Here is a 15,656-nt window from a genome sequence, read left to right as displayed (position 1 = left end):
TAATTGTTCTCATGATATATGGCACGCGCACGTTTTACTGACGTCACGACAACATAAATTGCAACCTAAAGCGTCCCTTATGTGACGTCCTTTTAGTGTCTATTGGCTGAGGAGCATACAACACATTACTGTATTATAGAGCGAATGGTTAAAATAGGTGACCTCTCCAGGCGGCCTTCAGTTCCCTTTAGAGAAAATTGTAGACAAAAACATAATTAGAAACTAACATAAGTAGTTAAGTTTCAAGATGATGTTACAATGAAACCTGTAAACTTCCTGATAATGTGATATCTTCCCATGTTTTTTGCTATTTTTGAAGTCTGATTTTCTTCAGATAATATAATCCAATATTTTTATGATCTCGTGACCCCTAAAATAGCCTTGCAACCCTCTTTTGGATTGGGAACCGAAACTGAGAAACACTGATCTAGTCCATGACATTTTCCATATGCAATTATTCCTAACATTTACTTACACATTATACACAATCTACAATGTTTCCCGCTATGGTACAGTCTATGGATTTACAACGCTAAAATCAGGGGCTCGATTCGACACAGCGGATTGTACGATGTGGCTTTGCTATAAGAAAACACACACACGTATTATAGAATGTGTGATTGTAACGATTCCAGTGTTTTTAACCTATAAACTTGTCTGTATTCATAATTTCTATTCTTTTTCTTTCATAATTCAGTGAAAAATGTACAATTACTACCAAGGAACGAGATAGAAAAATGAATTTACACTTGTAAGGGAAAGTAAGTTCATGTCATTAAATGTATTCTTGGTTTAATGTGTTAGAACGATTCATTCTAGATTTACAAAGTATTTTTGATGTTATAATTATTGGCCTGATAACATTCTACTACCTATCTATGGGTTTTAGTACCTTTATCGAACATGCTCGCCATTTCAACCGTGGTACTTTATAATATGACGGCCAATCCTAGTGTTCGTTGATAAAGAGTAGCCCAAGAGTTGGCGGTGGGTGTTGTTGACTAGTTGTTTTCCTTCTATTCTTACACTGCTAAAATTAGGGATGGCTAGCGCAGATATCCCTCGTGTAGCTTTGCGCAAAATTCCAAACAAACAATCACTTTAAAAAATAACATTTATCTGTTAATTCAGTAGGTTTACAAGCAAGAAATTAAATCTATTTTTTGTGTCGTTTCTAACCAGTGATTTTGCTAATTTTTGTGTCCTTTTTAAACTAATAATTCTGATCATTTTTGTGTTGTTTTCAACAAGTGATTCTGATAATTTTGTGTCGTTTATAACTAGTGATTTTGATAGTTTGGAATAAATGAAATAATGTTCTTCTGAACTCGAAAAATATAAGCTAGACTTCTTTCTGTATAAACACTTGGCAGCTGTTAAGTTTGCTTTTAGTGTAATACATTGATTTCAGGTTTTCACGTGCAATTAAAGTTCAATCAGAGTAGTCGAGTCAAGAACAGGGAAAAAATTAAAAAATATCACTAGATTAAGTAGTTATAGTAAAATAAATAATGGAATGTTTAGCAAACCAAACGTGATTCAAGAGGTAGCGTGCCACACGCTACGGAGATGTGGGTCCTTGTTCGGATCCCGTTACTGTGAAAGTAATATTAATAACAGCTCGCGCTCTGTGTTTTGAGAAGATAGGAAGATGATGACCGTGAAATTCTATCACTCGATCTAACAGTAGCGCCCCAAGGGTCGACTATTGGTACTCTTTATATATACCTTCACTGTAATCTGTGAATTCAAAATAAAAGAGAACTAGCGCAGATTACCGCTGAGTATCTCTGGACAACGAACACCCAAAACAAGCAATGAGAATACTGAAGTTTCATCTGAATAATACTGACAGCTTTAATTACATTCTGAAGGAAGTGAACGTCCTTTTGGCAAATACGTTCGGAGTAGAACCGCAGCCAAATGAAAAGTCTAAATTTTTGTTTTATTGCGGACAACAGTTCAATGAGTGAACTAAGAATAAAAAATGAACCCAAACTGCGGTATTTTTAGGCAAAATTTTTCCAAACATTTAACTACAAAAAGTAGTGATTCTTGTATTTCTTAGGATGAGACATCAGAGATAAGGACTCGAACCGAACTCATTACTAGCAACTGTTTAAATCAAACTTGATGTTACGTTACTGGAATTTATGTTGACCAAATCTGCACTGCTGTGTTTAATCACTTATGTTAGGGAAACCATGCATGTGTTCGTTTTATGTTTATACCAGAGTTAGAACACTAATGTAATCAGTAAAATTGGCTCTAATCCTCTAAATCAACAAAACGTGTTCCAGTTTCAAGTTATCTAATGGAATATAACAAGTAGAATTTACGTTGTTTCATAGAATTCTAGGGCTTAGGTTATGCAAGGGAATTTTGTCTTAAAGTACCTCCGTCACGAAACGCGAATTTTCCAAACATCTTTAGAACCCAACTTTTATAATTAATTTTGGATGTTTGTTCAAGAACAACCAATATTGTTTTGTTTTCAAACTATCAATAGTGAGGGCTGAATTTCTTTGTATTGGTTCATAAGAAGGTTAAAATAAACTTATCTGACCAAAGATTTATCAAAATTACAAAAAATAAAATACCATAATTTATGTTAACACGGAAGAAATAAAAGATGCTTAGAAAATATAAACAAAACTGTAGCTTACCTGAGAATTACGTCAATGTATCGCACTGGAAAGTAATTTCCCAGCCGTCTATGAAGATCCGTAACCGTTGCTTTCCCGAGTAATGAAGTTACAGAACTGACCGTGAGGGGCGTCTATATAGGTACGGATATGTCGATTTTCTCATTTTGCGCGCGCGCGCGATCACCGCTAACCTGTTTTTATATTGTTAAACGTAAAGTCGTTGCCATGACAATTTCTTTTTATTATCAAATTAATTTGGTATTACTTGAAGTTTTACAAATAAATGTTCACGAATTTAATAAATATCACAGGAATTACCAAGAAAACAAAATAAATATAAATAAATAAATAAATATAATTTTTGTTTTTTTGGAATTTCGCACAAAGCAACTCGAGGGCTATCTGTGCTAGCCGTCCCTAATTTAGCAGTGTAAGAGTAGAGGGAAGGCAGCTAGTCATCACCACCCACCGCCAACTCTTGGGCTACTCTTTTACCGACGAATAGTGGGATTGACCGTTACATTATAACGCCCCCACGGCTGGGAGGGCGAGCATGTTTGGCGCGACTCGGGCGCGAACCCGCGACCCTCAGATTACGAAGCGCACACCTTAACGCGCTAGGCCATGCCAGGCCCAAATGAATATAAATAAATAAGTATAAATGTGTAAATATAGCTGTTTACTTTTGTATGAAAAGCTGTATGAATATGCGGGTGTATTCAGTATTTAATCCTAGATATCACTTTAAAAGCATTTGTTTGTTTCTTTTAGTGAAAAGCCAGGTTGGGCTTTCTGCTGCGTTCACTGCAAGGAACCAAACTCCGGGTTTTAGTATTATAAGTTCATAAACCTACAGCTGTTCCGCAGGGTGTCTATTCTCTAGAATGTTCGTAATAAAGTACCAGGATACACAATAGGCTCTCTATGCTGTGCTTACTGTAGGTATCGAAACCCGGTTTCTAGCGTTATAAGAGTGCAGCATTACCACTGTGCCACTAAAAATGCGGAACCTGTAGAAAATATTTGACTTATGTCAAAAAGTAATATATGGCCCAGCATTGCTAGATGGTTAAGGAACTCGACTCGTAATCTGAAGGTCGCGAGTTCGAATCCCCGTCACACCCAACATGCTCGCCATTTCAGTCGTGAGGTCGTTATAATGTTATGGTTAATCCCACTATTCATTGGCAAAAGAGTAGCCCAAGAGCTACACGAGGGCTATCTGCGCTAGCCGTTCCTAATTTAGCAATGTAAGACTAGATGGAAGGCAGCTAGTCATCACCACCCATCGTCAACTTTTAAGCTACTCTCCTATGAACAAACAATGGAATTGACCTTCACATTATAACGCCCTCACAGCTGAAAGATCGAGCATATTTAGCGTGACGAGTATTCGAACCCACAAGCCTCAGATTGCGAGTCGAGCGCCCTAACCACCTGGCATTGTCTGGTCCGTCTATACACTTTCAGTGCGTTCCTGAACTGTCGATACCCGTGGTAGGCACAACACAAATAGCCTTTTGTGCAGCTTTGTGCTTAACTGCAATAAAGACAAACGTTCCTAAAGCAGAAGTAACAAACAGATTTTTTTTTTATCCCTATTCGTTATGCTAGAGGAAGACAATAGAAGGATCAACTTCCTAGTTTGGTCTTCCTACAAGACTTAATCTTATATTTGTCTTGCTTTGGGTCTTCCTACAAGACGTAGTCTTATACTTGTTTTACTTCTACTTTCTAGGAAAATTCGAGACGGATGAAATAGCAGATAAAGCTGTGGCCTTCTCACGTGTCGTGTTCCGTGACAGATGCGTTTTGCTAGACCTTGTTTTCTCCGTCTTAATGAGGTACCTAGAGAAGAAGATAACAGATGAGATTATAAGAACAAACAGGTAGAAGGATAAGGAAAGATATGAGTACGTTCGTTGGGACTAAATGCTGTTTATCCCTGTTGTTTCTTGTAGTAATTCTTAACGTTTCGTCTAGCTATTCTAATATTATCATGCAACAGTATTCGTTTCCCATTTCTAACGTCGACGAACAATCAATATTAACAAAGCGCCAAATTCTGGTACATTTTAGCGTAGAAGATCCTTGTAAATAATGTAGTTTTAACGGGTCTTGCGACTGAAGGACGTTACAGGTAATTATACAATTTCCTGTATTTTCGGTGCCATGATTAACTAATCATACGAAATAATGTCCTGTTTTTTTCTTAAGCTGGGCTCCGAAATCTTTAAGTTGCAACGGTTCTTTCTTGACATGTTTGTATGACACGTGTTCGTTATTAAGTAGAAAATTCCGGAAATTAATATTAACAAGGAAATATTCAGCGTCTGTTCGTAAAATAACAGTCTGACAAATATACTGAATATGTATTTACTATAATAACAATTCAGTTTTAACGTTTACAATATGTTTACGTTCAGAAAAATACGTGGACGAAAACTAGCGATTGAAAAAATGTCTGTTAGTTTTAACAGTTTTTTTTTTTAAAACGAACGCCCCAAATCCTACTGCGTAGTTTTTAAATTATTAACTTTATAAACGATAAATTCCATGATAAACTTACCTATGGTGTAATCATTGTAATGAAACCAATCAAAATCGCTTTAAGGAATCTATCTCCTGTACCATTGCTTAAAAGTGAGATTTATTTAGTATAAAGTTGTAAAATGATGTAAATTTTATCAAAATATCGAAACTTAATTAAATTATTAAAATTTATAAAAACCACAGAAATTGTATTTTCTAAAATGATTATATATATATATTGATATTTGCCGAAGTTGATTTAAAAGTTTGTTGGTGAAGTTTTAAAACAAAGACATGTGCAAGAATGTGATCTAAGAATGAATATTTATTAAGGCCATACGTTTGCATGTACAACTCTAAAATCAGGAGTTCGATTCTCCTCGGTGGGCTCAGCAGATAGCCCGATGTGGCTTTACTATAAGAAAGTACACAGACACTTTTGAATATACTTGCTTATTATATTAATACGTCTAAATGTACTTGTTTTATTTCTACAAATGCTTATTTATTATGACAGCACAGCCCAAATAGATTAGAAAAAAGGAAGCTAGCCAATAGCACTTACCGCCATTCTTGAGTTACCTCTTGTCTAATCGAATAGTAGTATTTGATTGTCAATCTTATAATGCACTCACGGGTTCAAATCTCAGAAAGTGTTCTATGCAGCAAGTTGCCGCGAACCATAAACCCTGGTTTCACTGTCGAGAATGATATCAACTAGGCCATTCCGGACTTATCGTACCTACGGATATAATTGATTAAACGATACAATTCAACATGATTTCTTTTGTATCAGTACAGCAAAACATGCTTATTACATGCAATAATATAGCTCAACATCTTCATTTCTAAATAATACAGGCCACTATATTTAGTTTTCACAATCATACTGCTGTATATTGCTTTTATGAAACTTAATCCGCTAATTTGTTACAGTAATAGTACTAAGACTATGTATTTCTTACAAGCATAAAGTGCTATTTGATATACAAACCACAGCTAAGCACGCTAACCATACAAAAATAGTTTACATATTTTTGTCAGTATCTATTTTCTTTCACCTTTTAATGGGCTTAATGTATAGCTTTAATTTAATGTTCGAAAATACATACGCCTTTTTAGTAACGTATGTGTTCTGCAGAGGTACCTTTGCGACGATCAAAACACCTGATTGAAAGTAGCAACTCTTGGTAATGATGTTGAAACTTTTCATTTTATGTCTTTCTTTAACGCCATGGAATAAGTTCTATTCGAACAAGCATATCTAAACACATGATTGCTACTCAACAATCAGTGCAAGTTTCAGATTCGTATGAAATCGCTTACAACTACTTTTGTATTAAGTTACATTCGTTTCTGAAAATCAATTTCAAATAAACATATCTTCAATCTATGATGATAAAGTAAAAGCAAAGGCACGGTATTTCTAAGAAGTAAAGCAAGGTAAACAGAAGTTCCCTCAGTTTTTCCATTAGAAGATTTTGACTGGAGGAGTTTTAAGAACATTTATGATAATTGTAATTCTGTAAGAAACAAGATATCAAGGAAAGTTTCTCTGGTTTTTAAATCCAGCTTTTCCCACTGTGTGACCAAGTATAGGATTAATTATTACAGACGGCCCTCGCGTTGCGGGTGTTCGGGTTATGGAATTTCGCCCATATGAAAATTGTTAAGTGTGACCAATAAATTCGGGGTACATACTGTAAACTTGCCCTTATGGAATTTTGGGGTACATATAAAAAAGTTAAAACCCAAAATACAAAAAAATGACCCACAATCGTATTTTTCTTTTAAAAATGCATATAGCAAATTTTCAAGTGTCAGTGATATAGGCTGTACGCTTTGTTCACGTCATCAAACACTTCTGTTATGATTATCATCAGTGATATAGGCTGTACGCTTTGTTCACGTCATCAAACACTTCTGTTATGATTATCATCAGTGATATAGGCTGTACGCTTTGTTCACGTCATCAAACACTTCTGTTATGATTATCATCAGTGATATAGGCTGTACGCTTTGTTCACGTCATCAAACACTTCTGTTATGATTATCATCAGTGATATAGGCTGTACGCTTTGTCCACGTCATCAAACACTTCTGTTATGATTATCATACAGTCACGCAGTTGTTCTTTGTATCGTTTTTCAAGAATCTGTAGTGTATTACCCTTATTCAAGATGTCTGGACAAAGGTCATCAAGCTCTAGTAGTAAACCCAAGAGAGTATGAAAAGAAAATACTTTGGATGTGAAGTTGGTGTTTTAAGGAGACTTGAAGTCAGAGAAAAACTTAGCTGTTTGGTTAAAACCTTAGGGCTTGCTACCTCTTGAATAGGAACAATACTCGATAACTATGAAAAAAAATTGAGACAAGTGCTAAAATAGCCACATTTGTAGATGCTCAACATTGTTTTTTAACATGGAAGTGAAGTGATGTTTAATATGGAAGACTCCTGGTTATGTGCATTGAGGATCAAGTCCAACATAATGTACCATTAAACATGATGTTTATATAACCTAAGACAAAAACCTTGGATGGTAATTTGGTGACTTTATGTTTATGTTTAAAAATGTTTTCTTACATCCATGTGTGTGCTTTTATTCCTTTTGTGGATTAAAAATTCTTTAACAATGTACCTACGTCTGTAATATTGGAGTCAATGGGAAAATGAGGTTCGACTTAAGGAATTTCACACCACAGAAGGTTTTTCACGAACTCATCTTTCCCGTAACGTAGGGGTCTAATGTATTCTTTTCAGATTGTTGCCTTAAATATTGCGTTGGTGTCTCCATCTAGGAACGACAAACTAAATGTTTGATAACAAGAATGTGTAAAATTGCAATTAAGGGTTTTCTTAATGACCTACTTATTTAAACTATATTGTAAATTTTATTAATTTCAAAGTTTAAGATTCGTAAGACAAGATACATAATAAATTCAGTACAAACTTAAAATCACTATGATTTATTTCACGTAGCGATCACTAGATGGCGAAATAGTAATAAATTGCTCAGGACTACATTTCTATTAAGGCCTGGCATGGCCTAGCGCGTAAGGCGTGCGACTCGTAATCCGAGGGTTATGGGTTCGCGCCTGCGTCACGCCAAACATGCTCGCCCTCCCAGCCGTGGAGGCGTTATAATGTTACGGTCAATCCTACTATTCGTTGGTAAAAGAGTAGCCCAAGAGTTGGCGGTGGGTGGTGATGACTAGCTGCCTTCCCTCTAGTCTTACACTGCTAAATTAGGGACGGCTCGGTGTAGTGGGCTAACAACCTACTCACTTAAATACCTGTTGAAGAATCCGCAAGCGATTGCGGCCCTATGTTCTTAGATGGAATCTAATGGTGATAACTAACATTTCTATTATTGACTTTTGCAATATTAAATAGATATAAATCACCACTGTTGATAGTTTTTACTGTATATCTTCACTACGAATATTAAGGTTTCAAAAAAAGCTTATAGAAAACTGCTCTCAAATTTTTATACATCGTTTAGCAAATTTGTTTTACTCTTTTTTTATACACTATAAATGACTGGAAACGGAATAGCCTGCAAATCAGTTCAGTCCATTTAATAAGCCCCCAGTGGCTCAGCGGTATGTCTGTGGACTTACAACGCTAAAAACCGAGTTTCGATACCTGGGCAGAGCACAGATAGCCCACTGTGTAGCTTTGTCCTTAACTCAAAACAACAATCATTTAATAATATTAAATTTAGAATTTTAAAGCAAATATTATAAAATATTATATAGTCAGGTCATAAACCTGAAAACAGTATTATCATTAGTTTTAGAATTATAATAATTACGACTACAGGTTTAGAACAAAGAAACCATTCCACTAAAAACGAGCAAGCATTTATTTAATAACTGATTAATTAAGAGCGTCTTAATTAATTATTAACATTAATTGAAGATTGCATAAGAAGATGATATGATTAACGAACCTTGCACATCCTGTCTTCTCACGACACTTCATGTTACAGAATCTTAGAACATCAGAAGCTAAGAGAGAAACGCTTTAAAACATTATACCAGTATATGATAAAATAATTTTATGATCAGAAATGTCCTCTCATAAACATTCGGTCTTGACCACGAATTAGCGTGTCAGAACTGTGATATCTTTGCTTGTGAGCCATTGTTGAAAGAATGTGATCCACATTTTATTACTGTGGGCGTGTTATAAGAGCGACTGTAAAATCGTACTATTTGATTAGAGTAACCCAAAAGTTGTCGGTGGATATTGTTCACTTATTTCCCTGTTAACTACCACAGTTCAAAATGATGGCCGATTGTAGGTAGATTGCCTATAGTAAAGAGTTTTGAAATAATAAAATAGACGATAACGGACTTACAATGCTAGAAATCTGGCTCCAATACCCATGGTGCGCGAAGCACAAATAACATTCTGTGCAGCTTTGGTCTATATCACAAATATAGATGACAATGTAAGTGGAAGATTATGGACACTATTAACCCTATCGTTAGGGCGTTTGACTTGTAATCTGAGGGTTGCGGGTTTGAATCCCTGTCCCACTATATATTCTCACCTTTTCAGCCATGGAGGCATTATAATGTTACGGTCAATCCCATTATTCCTTGTTAAAAGAGTAACCCAAGGGTTGGTGGTGCATGGTGATGAATAATTGCCTTCCCTGCTAAATTAGGGACGACTAGAACAGATATCCCTGATGTAGTTTTGCGCGAAATTCAAAACAAACAGCAAACGAAGTGTCGTCACTTTTACGTAATTGGCTAAATATTTGAAATCAGTAGATTTATAATTTAGAAAATAAAACTTACATTGATGAATAATTAGGAATGATCAATACTTCCAAAAGCTGAGATAACAACATCATTCCATTACAAACGCACACACTTGAAACTACATAAAACGAATGCCCTCTTTATAAACATAATTATTACAAAGCAATTCGTGCATGTGCCGGTATTGTTACACACAGTACACATGCAGAAGAACACTCGCGTGACGGAGAAAATTCAAATATCTGATGAAAATTCAAACATATTTAAAAAGTATTCGTATTTGCCAAACAGCTAGATGAATGAAGCAAACATAAAGTTGCATATTACAGTTCATTTAGACTGTATATATAAATAAGGTTTTATGCTGTTATTACCGTTTCCTATAATTTCTTCAGGTGAACAGTTACAGGTCTATGCTGTGAAAATCTTTTGTCTAGAAATGAAACTTTAAAAAAGAAGCTGAGTTATCCCTTGCCAGAAACTTTAAAGGTTGAAAGTAATATCTAATTTTGTTTGTTTGTTTTAAATTTCTTTCAAACACAATTTGAGGTTCGTGGGTTTGAATCTTCGTCCCATCAAATATGCTCGCCCTTTCAGTCGTGGGGGAGTTATAATGTGACGGTCAGCTCCACTATTCATTGTTAAAAGAGTAACTCAAGAGTTGGCGGTGGGTGGTGATGACTAGCTGTCTTACTTCTAGTTTTACACTACTAAATTAGGGATGGCTAGCGCAGATGGCCCTCGTATACCTTTGCGCTAAATTCATAAACAAACAAACAAGACTAGAGAGAAGACAGCTATTCATCACCACCCACCGCCAACCTTTGGACAACTCTTTTAACACAAATGATTGGATTGACCGTCACATAATAACGCCTTCACAGCTGAAAGGGCAAGCATATTTGGTGTACTACGTAGTTATAGAAGGAAATTGAAACTGGTATCTGAAAAAATTCAGTGTTTCTTTATTTGTTTCAAGTATTCACGCACACTGACAAAATGGCACTAACTCTTCCTAATATTGAACAGAGAGAAGTAGTATGGCAATTAGTCCATGGCACCCTTCGCCATCTCTTGATCTATTTTAATTGATAGTGGGATTGGTGGCTATTATTATCAATTTTATATTTTTATTATTTAAATAATAATAGAAGGCATTAATTATAAATTCAGTTTTTTTTTTCATTATTTAGTTAGATTATCTTATATGTCTGTCAATCGACAAGCCCTTAAACACTTATGAAAACGAATTGCTTTAAAAACTTTACAAGGTGTCTTAATTTAAAACCGTTTTTCAATCAAATGAGCAATAAAATAAGAGTACATTTTAGGAACGTACTTACTGAATGAATCAAAGCAACGTATTAGCTTCATTGACCATTATATTGCTAGTTACAACCTCTGGAACATGATAACCCTCTCAGTCGTTAGGCTTATATCCGAACCGAATTAACCCTACTGAAAGTAAAAAGGTTTCAAAAAAAGAAAAGGAACAAAAGGAGAGCAATAGTATGGTCATCTCTCTCTTATTCCAACATTGATGTAGTTTCTACGTCTGCGTAGTACACTTCTAATTAAATTGTGAACAAAGTTAGGGAGAAATCTGTCCCATTCTCGAATCAGTGCAACGTTAAGCCTTTTTGGTAGTTGTGTTGCGCAGAACTCTAGGAAGTCCCTCATATGATTTACATTACTTGGATCAGTTTTACTTAGCGAACATTTCTTTAATAGAATAATAGAAATGCAAGTAGTTATAATTTCTGCCATTTCAGAGAAGCTGGATGAAAGTCCAAACTAGCTTTGGATACAAGCAAGTCTTCTCGAAACTAAGTTGTTTATTCCTTACAGTTTCTTTATAATAACCACTAAATAAATGAAGTTCATGGTTTGTGAACTAGCGATTTCTAACACCATATCGATTAGATAGCGGTCATCAGATGGAGTGATTTTATCCAGGTTGAATACAATAATATAAGCTGCGTGGTCTGACGTGGTCGGATGGTTAGGGTGCTCGAATTGGAATTTGTGGTTCGCGGGTTTGAATCCCCGTCTCACTAAACATGCTCTCCATTTCAGCCGTGGGGTTATAACGTGACGGTCAATCCCATTATTCGTGGGTGAAAGAATAGCCCAATAGTTAGCGGTGACCCTGGCCTTTCACTGCTAAATTAGGAACAGCTAACGTAGATAACTCAAGTATAGCTTTGCGCAAAATTGAAAACAAACAAACATGAGCTGCCACATGTTTTCAAGTTTGTTTGATTTTCAGCAGTTGAATAGATCTAAGAGTCTCTATTTTCATTTAAAAAAATGTAAATAAGAGAACCAAACCTGTAGGGGAACAAGGACGGGAATGCCATGAAAAGATGTGGAAGTGGTTGTGCAAACAAGGCACTTGAAGTGTGCACGTAACTAATAGCATATTGATCTTTAAAAACAATTATACGGAAATAGTAGTACCAAAACTGAGATCAACTAAATCTGTTAGGAAGTTGGAGGTGGAACCAAGGAGGGAAATGACGTAAAATTTATCGAAACGGTCGTGAAAACAAACAAGACACTTGAAGTATGCGCCTAACATACCAATCTTTAAAAACACAACCATTTGGTTACAATAATTCTCAAGTCACCTCTCGTATTCTGCGTAGAATAAAATGTTTAATTAATAGAAATGTCTTAGTAATGCAATATATATATATATATATATATATAGGTATACATTTGAAATTTTATTTTTCCATCAACCAATTGTATTTATTTGCCAACGTGTTCAAATTGTACAAGATGTCTAGGACTAAAATAATTCGTATGATTTTACATCACGTATGAAATGCAGTAAATAGTTCTGTTGGCTGCTCAAGCTATTTCAGTAAATATGTCACAAGATCGTACGGTGAACTAAAAGAACCAATTTTTCCTTTTTGTCATTCTGGAATTGTTATAAGACTACAATATAAAAATTACTTTTAACACGAAACTCAACTGCGAGTTAAACAAGAATTAATTTAGAGAAATGTATGTTCTATGTTATTATTTATACATTTATTCAATCGATTATTATTTTATATAAGATATGCAACACTGAAATACTTAAGACATGAAACATTGAAATTATATCACTTTTATACATTTAAGTACTTTTTTATAGTGTTCTATATATATTGTTCTTCTTTCACCAATAGGGTAGATGCTCTCTGTCCACTGCCGGGAATCGAACCCTAGGTTTGAGTCTTATAATTACATAAACTAGTTGACCCACTAATGAACTAGCATTTAACAAACTGGGGAGGAATGAAACACACTGGAAAAAGTGTTATTTATTTTAAAAAGTTAAATTATAAATCATGTATTATTTATTTATAAGCAAAATATTGTAACGTGAAGAGACATTGATGCTTTCTTTGATGAATATTCGCCCAACAACACCATTTGAAAGGTAAGAACTATTTCAAAAGGTTCTGGGTTCTTTTACTCTACTTCTTAAACTTTAAACACTTCTAAAGCCCATTTTGATGTTGATTGGCAAAATATGTCCAAGAAATATAATAGTTTTCTTTAATAAAAATATGTCTTGTTACCAAACTGTCCTACATCATTATTTGCCCAAAAATCGTTTTATATAAACATGGATATTCTGTACTCAGGTTTAAAATTATAAAATGCTTTTGAAGAAGGACTTTTTTTATCTTACACACACATATATAATAAACTTCTGAAGATAAGCTGCAGCCAGTAAACTTAAATTTTATGTTCTATTTTAACGTTCTCTTTGTTCAATTACAAAGAAAGAAAAACAATTATCTTATATTGTTCAATCTTAATCATCGGAATAGTGTCTCACGACAAACAGCTCACATTTAAACAAGTTTTATTATAGAGGATAAAATGTTACACCTATCTATCTGTCTGTCTTTCTGTTATGTCTATCTATCTATTTACGATCACCCTTACGTAATTACGAAAGCTACAGTATTAATTGAAATATCGTTGGGAAGATAATTTTTGCTATATTTGTAAATGTTATTAGATCCAGTTGCGGTATTGGTTTCAAACCAATATGCTGTAGGCTTAGCCTTTCCATTCGTAAGATGATGGTGGGGTTATAATTTTTCTAGTCTCTATAATAATGAAATTTAATCACATGATTTATACATGCGTCATTTATAAGTATATTTTTAAACATATATATAATATATATAATAAAAGAATTATTAGCTTTTCAAATTTAGAAATGTTTGTGCGAGGTTATACGAGGCAAATATATATTTAGATATGCGTAGCACTATGTAACACAAATTTTGTTCCTGGATTGTATGTGTTATTTCTAAATTGCTTATGTTGTGAAAGTACAGAAAATGGCCATTATTCCATTCAAACTTTACTTTTGTGACCTGGATAATGAAATTTAGAAATTAACCTATTTGTTATGTAAGAACGGGCAAATTTGCACATTTTAATTGACATAATGTCTGAATAAAACAACATATGAATCAAGATTTACATGTATTTATACTACAGTTATACAAAGATGAACAAAAATGTTTAGAAGTGAGTATTTTTTTGAGATTTGCCACTGTAATGTAAATCATTCTCACGTATCAGCCCCCAAATATAGTCACCCATCATGTTTTCATTATACGCTCCCAGGTCACAAAAGCAAAGTTTGAAGATAAAAATAGGTCATTTCCATTTACTTTAGGCATAAGCAACAGAGAAATAACACTTTCTGCCCAGGAACAAGAAAAAGTAAAACTTTTGTTACATAGTGTAATTTATAAAAACAATAATTTGTTTCTTTTTCAGTACTCATTATTATGAGAACAATGACGTATTTGTCCTGTAGCCTGTCATGTTATACACATATAGCATATTGTACACGTAAGTACTGAAATAGTGGGATAAAGTATCTTTTTCATGTACACATCAATATGTTTCGAGCGAATCTCGAACTTCCAACTTCAAGAAACAAAAGTCACAGCGGTATGTTTGCGGACTTACAACGCTAGAATCTGGGTTTCGATACCCTTGCCGGTTAGAGCACAGAAACCCCATTGTGTTGCTTTGCGCTTAACTTCAAACAAACAAACAAAATCGGTAGCGCTTCAGATTAAACGGTAATATATTATAACTTTTCACAAGTTAACATAGCGTACCGTGGAGACATGGTTTACTGGGTTGCGTCCCGTTAATCTAAAACGAAACAAACAAGAAACTCGCGTCCCATACTTAAAACGTGAGTGAATTATAAAATTAATGGTCAAGTCGCACCGCTCAGTCTGACAAGGGAAGCCCAAGAGTTGGGAGAGGATAATGTTGACTAGTTGACTTTTATTATAATGTGAAAAATTTTGGCTTTAGTATTTTTCGCAGCACATTTTTCATAGATCAGTAAAGTTATTCGTTACAAATAACACAGATTAAAGTCAGAAAGAGAATCGTGATGATAAGGTTTAAGATGACAATTTGAGCTCCTATAATTTAATTAGTGAAGCAAATCCCATCGGGATTAAGCACAAAAACAAAGGCTTATTAATTAAAACCATGTTTTCAAAGTGTTCGTTGAGTCTTGGTAACTCGATAATAAATTGGAGTTAATTATTTATACACATAAGTGACATAATCATAGAGTCACCTTATAAAATTAATTATCGTTTTTTGTTTTTGGTCATTTATAGTTATGTAACCAGAAATTAAATTAAGG

At 34.5% G+C, this 15,656-nt stretch overlaps 1 protein-coding gene across 1 annotated transcript in view; it reads right to left on the bottom strand.

The window, feature by feature from the left end:
• The window catches only part of LOC143250960 (putative cationic amino acid transporter), a 65,936-nt gene extending 63,192 nt beyond the window's left edge, over positions 1 to 2,744 (bottom strand). Inside the window, exon 1 of the mRNA XM_076502202.1 lies at positions 2,667 to 2,744. The gene's annotated coding sequence lies outside the window, so the exon portion shown is untranslated. The remainder of the gene's footprint in view (positions 1 to 2,666) is intronic.
• Between the last annotated feature and the right edge of the window lie 12,912 nt (positions 2,745 to 15,656).

The sequence above is a fragment of the Tachypleus tridentatus genome, chromosome 1 (genome assembly GCF_004210375.1).
Source record: "Tachypleus tridentatus isolate NWPU-2018 chromosome 1, ASM421037v1, whole genome shotgun sequence".
In the NCBI taxonomy this organism is placed as follows: Eukaryota; Metazoa; Arthropoda; class Merostomata; order Xiphosura; family Limulidae; genus Tachypleus; species Tachypleus tridentatus.
Note: the sequence above shows the minus strand (reverse complement) of the source record. Positions and strands in the feature narration are given on the sequence as shown.